Raw genomic sequence first — 6000 nt, forward strand, 5'->3', positions numbered from 1 at the left:
TCCAAGAGTGTAGTAGGAAAAGGCAAGGATGGGAGAATAGCTCATACTCCTTTCACTGGCAGTGCTGTATCCATACAAAACCTGGTAGGAAGTAATCAAGACAAACGGCCTCATCTTTCTTTGACACTTCTTGAGAGTGAGGTGTTTAAGAAAGCCAAGAACTCCTCCCAGCCAATTCAGAACAGAGTTATCTATTACAATGCTACTCAAAGTACAGCATCAGCAATACCTAGGAGCTTGTGAAAATGCAAATTCTCCAGCCCACAACAGATCTACTGAATGAGGATCTCTGGGGAGGGGGTGCAGCAATCTGTGTTTTACAAGCTCTCTAGGTGATTGTGATGAAGCTAAATTTTGAGAAATATGAACTAAAGGGAAGGGTCTAAACTATGACCCAGAGAATGGGGTTCAAGTCCCTGTAGCATCACTTGACAGAGAACTATTTTGGGATAAATCATGTAACCACTCTGAGTTTCATGTTCCTTGTCTGTAAAATAAAGGAACTGAACTAACATCCTTGATGTGATATCCCTAATATCAGAGCATCCTGTGGTTACCTGGTGCTGATATACATGACTCCCACGTTAATAAAAGATTTGGTTATCATTACCTGCCTGATCTTCTCTCTTATAGCTAGTGTAATAATGATGATGATAACAATAATAAAGCAATAATAATATCTTTGTGCCTCCTGTGTGCCATGCACTTTGTGAGTAGTGACTTTTGTTTGACCTATGTTCTCTAGTAGTAATTCTTTCAATTTTAGTACTAAGAAAACCTACAGAGGTTATGTAACTTACCTAAGGTCACAAAGAAAGTAAAAGACAGTGCCAGAATTTAAATCCAAATCTGACTTCAAAAATCCATGCTCCTTCCCCTCTGCCAGTGTCTATCTTCCCAGAACTGGTATCTTTCATTAGTGGAAGGAAAACCAAAAAATCACTGCAGTCCACAAGACAGGGCTAGGTAGACCAGATAGTTTGTTTCCTTTAAGTTCATAGAGCAATTACTTTGAACATATTTAACACATATATTGACTTCATATAAAAGCCACTTTACCTAAGAGTGATCAATAAACAAGGCTGTAGTTGTACTAAGCTGCTGATTTATTGACAACTCTGAGATGCTTTGTCCCTGATGAAAAGATGCAGAAAATGGAAGCTGGAGAGAACTTTGGAAAGCTTCTAGCTTAGAAAGGTCATTATAGGCAAAAGGAAATTTAGAACCAAAGCAGTTAAATGATTAGTCCAAGGTCACATAGCTGGTTAGTGGCAGAGATGTAACCATAATGTATCTTACAGTCCACCTGAACTGGTACTTTTGATGATACTGTTTTATTAAATCAAACTGAATATTCCTTATTTTAGGAGCAGCAATATACCACACATCCATGTTCAAGGGAGGTTTATAAGGACGATGGGGTACAACAGTCTTAAACGACAAGCAAGGATTATTAAATCTAATAAAGTTAGAATGATAATTCTGGGCAGAGACAACAACATAAGCAAAGGTATGGGGTTCTGGAACCAAATGGTGTGTCTGAGGAACTAATAGAAATTACTGGAACTATTAGAAGACTCCATAGTACTGAAAATTAAAAACTACAAATTAGGAAGCAGATGGAAATGAAGCTGGAGAGATACAGAATGGCCAGGTCTTGAAGGCTGAATATGTCATTCTAAGACATTTGAAATTCATAAAGAGCTACTAAAAATTTCTTGCAGGAGAATGACACGGTCAGATTTGTATCTAAGCTGCCTCTGGCTGCAGTGTGGACTATGAGACATCTACTTAAGTGGGGGCAGGGAGGGAGGAAGGGGAATCCAACTCAAAATAGTGAAACATTATACTTATAATATTCTAGGAAAAAGAAGGTAAATCTTGTGCAAGGTCAATTCTAGTAGAAATAAAGAAGAGAGGGAAGATTCAAACAACTTTTTGAGAGGTAAAATGACCTTGATTTAGTGATTGATTAAATAAGAAAGGAGGGGCTTCCCTGGTGGTGCAGTGGTTGGGAGTCCGCCTGCCTATGCAGGGGACGCGGGTTCGTGCCCCGGTCCGGGAAGATCCCACATGCTGTGGAGCGGCTGGGCCCATGAGCCATGGCCGCTGGGACTGCGCATCCGGAGCCTGTGCTCCGCAAAGGGGGAAGCCACAACAGTGAGAGGCCCGCGTGCCGTAAAAATAAATAAATAAATAAATAAGAAAGGAGAAGGTATAAGGTGACTCCCAGATTTGTAGTTTGGGTAACTGATGGATAGTGATGAGAGGGAGAACAAGAAGGAACGCATTTGGCCACGTGGAAATAGTAAACCCAGCACTGAGGTCATTGTGTCCTTGGATCATCACTGCAGAGATATCCTGAAGATACAATCTACACATATGGCCCAAACCATTGTAATGTACAATTCTGCTTAAGGCAAGATGGTAGCATGATTAAGGTCAGAGTCTTGGAGAACACTGCAGAAGAGGAGGAGCCTCAACAATTGCTACGGAGAGAGAATAGAAAAGTTGGAAGTGGAGAGGGAAAGCCTTAGGTCAAAAAGGAAAAAAATGGTTTCACACTTAGTGAGTGATAATTAAAGGCAGAGTCCCATTAAAGTAAAAACTAATTCCATTGTTTCAATATAGGTCATTGGTCCAGAAGAGCAGTATGGATAGAAACTCAATTGAACGGGGATGTTAGATGCAGCATTAAAAACAGGAGTGGGGCTTCCCTGGTGGCGCAGTGGTTGAGAATCTGCCTGCTAATGCAGGGGACACGGGTTCGAGCCCTGGTCTGGGAGGATCCCACGTGCCGCGGAGCAACTAGGCCTGTGAGCCACAACTACTGAGCCTGCACGTCTGGAGCCTGTGCTCCGCAACAAGAGAGGCCGCGATAGTCAGAGGCCCGTGCACCGCGATGAAGAGTGGCCCCCGCTTGCCACAACTAGAGAAAGCCCTCGCACAGAAACGAAGACCCAAAACAGCAAAAATAAATTAATTAATGAACTCCTACCCCCAACATCTTCTTTTAAAAAAACAAAACAAAACAAAACAAAACAAAAAAACAGGAGTGTTTCTGTTTTAAGGGTTTTTAAAAAATGTTAAAGGAGAGGGAGAATGTAGGAATGGAATGACTTAGGCATAACGTATAAACATATTGAAGAGCCAGCAAAGAAAAAGAAGTTAAAGTTGAGAGAGATGGGACAGTTGATGGGGCATCTCTGAAAGTGGAGTAATCAACAAGATGTTATTTGGAAATGGCTTGGAGAAAACTTAACTTTTCATATCAAATGTTACTTTCATGGGAGTTAATTCCATACTACAGCTGGAGGTTCCTTGTAAAACAACAGGGATTCCAAGATTATAATGTTAACTGAAGATCAGATGCCTGGAAATGCTTAATGACTTTTTCCGACACTCAGCTGGTGGCATGGAGTGCCTCACTCACATCCAGAGGCACAGCTAGTCTGATTTGACAAGCACATTACATATCTCTCTAATAACCAGGAGAATATATCCCGGCAATACAGGTATGACAGTTAAAACTAACCAATGATCATTGGGCCTTTCCCACTTTCCCTCATTTATTGAAATGTTTTCTGAAAAAATACCAAAGGGCCTAATTGTAGAAGGCTTTAATTGTTTCAGCTGTCTTAACAGATGCTTCAGAGAATTTATATTTAATATTTATTAAATTAACTAACCTATTAAAATAAAAACAAAAATAAACAAATGGGACCTAATGAAACCTCAAAGCTTTTGCACAGCAAATGAAACCATAAACAGAACAAAAAGACAACCTTCAGAATGGGAGAAAATATTTGCAAATGAAGCAACTGACAAAGGATTAATCTCCAAAATAGACAAGCAGCTCATGCAGCTCAATATCAAAAAAACAGACAACCCAATCCAAAAATGGGCAGAAGACCTAAATAGACATCTCTCCAAAGAAGATATACAGATTGCCAACAGACACATGAAAAGATGCTCAATATCACTAATCACTAGAGAATGCAAATCAAAGCTACAATGAAGTATCACCTCACACCAGTCAGAATGGCCATCATCAAAAAATCTACAAACAATAAATGCTGGAGAGGGTGTGGATAAAAGGGAACCCTCTTGCACTGCTGGTGGGAATGTAAATTGATACAGCCACTATGGAGAACAGTATGGAGGTTCCTTAAAAAGCTAAAAATAGAACTACCATACGACCCAGCAATTCCACTCCTAGGCATATAACCGGAGAAAACCATAATTCAAAATGACACATGAACCCTGTTTTTCACTGCAGCACTATTTACAACAACCAGGACATGGAAGCAACCTAAATGTCCATCAACAGAGGAATGGATAAAGAAGATGTGGTGCATATATACAAGGAATATTACTCAGTCATAAAAAGGAATGAAATAGTGCCATTTGCAGAGATGTGGATGGACCTAGAGATTGTCATACAGAGTTGAGTAAGTCAGATAGAGAAAAACAAATATCATATAATATCACTTATATGTGGAATCTAGAAAAATGGTAGAGATGAACTTATTTGCAAAGCAGAATTAGAGTCACAGATGTAGAGAACAAACTTACGGATAGGATATCAAGAGGGGAAGGGTGGGTGGTATGAATTGGGAGACTGGGATTGACATATATATACACTACTATGTAAAAAATAGATACCTAATGAGAACCTACTGTATAACACAGGGAACTCTACTCGATGCTCTGCAGTGACCTAAATGGGAAGGAAATCTAGAAAAGAGTGGACATACGTATATGTATAACTGATTCAGTTTGCTTCACAGCAGAAACTAACACAACATTGTAAAGCAAATATACTCCAATCAAAATTAACTAAAAAAAAAGTAAATTAACTTCCCTGAAACATAGTGTGGATATGTCTGTGTGTGTATATGTCTGTGTGTGTATAATACATATATATGTATTATATATAACATTTTTTTCAATATTTACCTTGTCTGAGAGCTCAGACCAAATGGGCTTCTAAGCTGTGCTGAACAGTGGGACAAGTTTGGTGAATTTCACTAGGAATATGGTTTGGCACAACTTTGTTTGAAAATAGAGTGATCGAATTTGAGGGAGCTGGTGTCCAGCATTCTTGCATCATTTGAATATAGAATGACTTTGGAGACAGTGCAAGAGAGAGAACAAGTTCTTGCTAGGTGCCTCAGATACCTTCTTATTTTATCACAGCAGCCACCTTTCCAGGGAAGTATGATCCAAATATATTGTGAACAATTATTGTGAATTAGTGTGATTCTGGAACATACATTTTCCCCTGACACTTTAGTTTTCTGAAATTTGCATGCAACTTTTGGTTGACCTGCTCATTGAATACATTTATTTTTTCCCTTAAAAGTGGTTATATCTGGGCTTCCCTGGTGGCGCAGTGGTTGAGAGTCCGCCTGCCGATGCAGGGGACACGGGTTAGTGCCCTGGTCCGGAAGATCCCACATGCGCGGAGCGGCTGGGCCCGTGAGCCATGTCCGCTGAGCCTGCACGTCCGGAGCCTGTGCTCCGCAACAGGAGAGACCACAACAGTGAGAGGCCCGCGTACCGCAAAAAAACAAAAACAAAAACAAAAACAAAAGTGGTTATATCAAAAGGATAGCAATAAGGATCCTTAGAATGGAGGAGACTGAGGCATAGAGAGATTACACATCTTGCCCATGGATACAAACGGGGATTAATAGAGTCTGGATTTAAGCCCAGGTTTATCTTATTTGAAAGCTGGTCAAGAACAAATATTTATTTACCATCCACTATGCTGATGGAGACACTATTCTAGGTCCTGGCATATAACAGGAGAATAGAGGGGTATCTGCTTTCAAGAAGCTTGCATTCCGGAGGAGGGAGACGGACACTAAGCAAGTAGATAAAGGAAACTTAGATGCTATAAATGCCATAAAGCAAGTAAAATAGGGCTAGGTGATAGAGACAGACTGGGGAGTTTCTTCTTGCATGTTTCTTCTGGGAGGTAACATTTAAATTTCT

Source organism: Phocoena sinus, chromosome 5 (genome assembly GCF_008692025.1).
Source record: "Phocoena sinus isolate mPhoSin1 chromosome 5, mPhoSin1.pri, whole genome shotgun sequence".
Classification (NCBI taxonomy): domain Eukaryota; kingdom Metazoa; phylum Chordata; class Mammalia; order Artiodactyla; family Phocoenidae; genus Phocoena; species Phocoena sinus.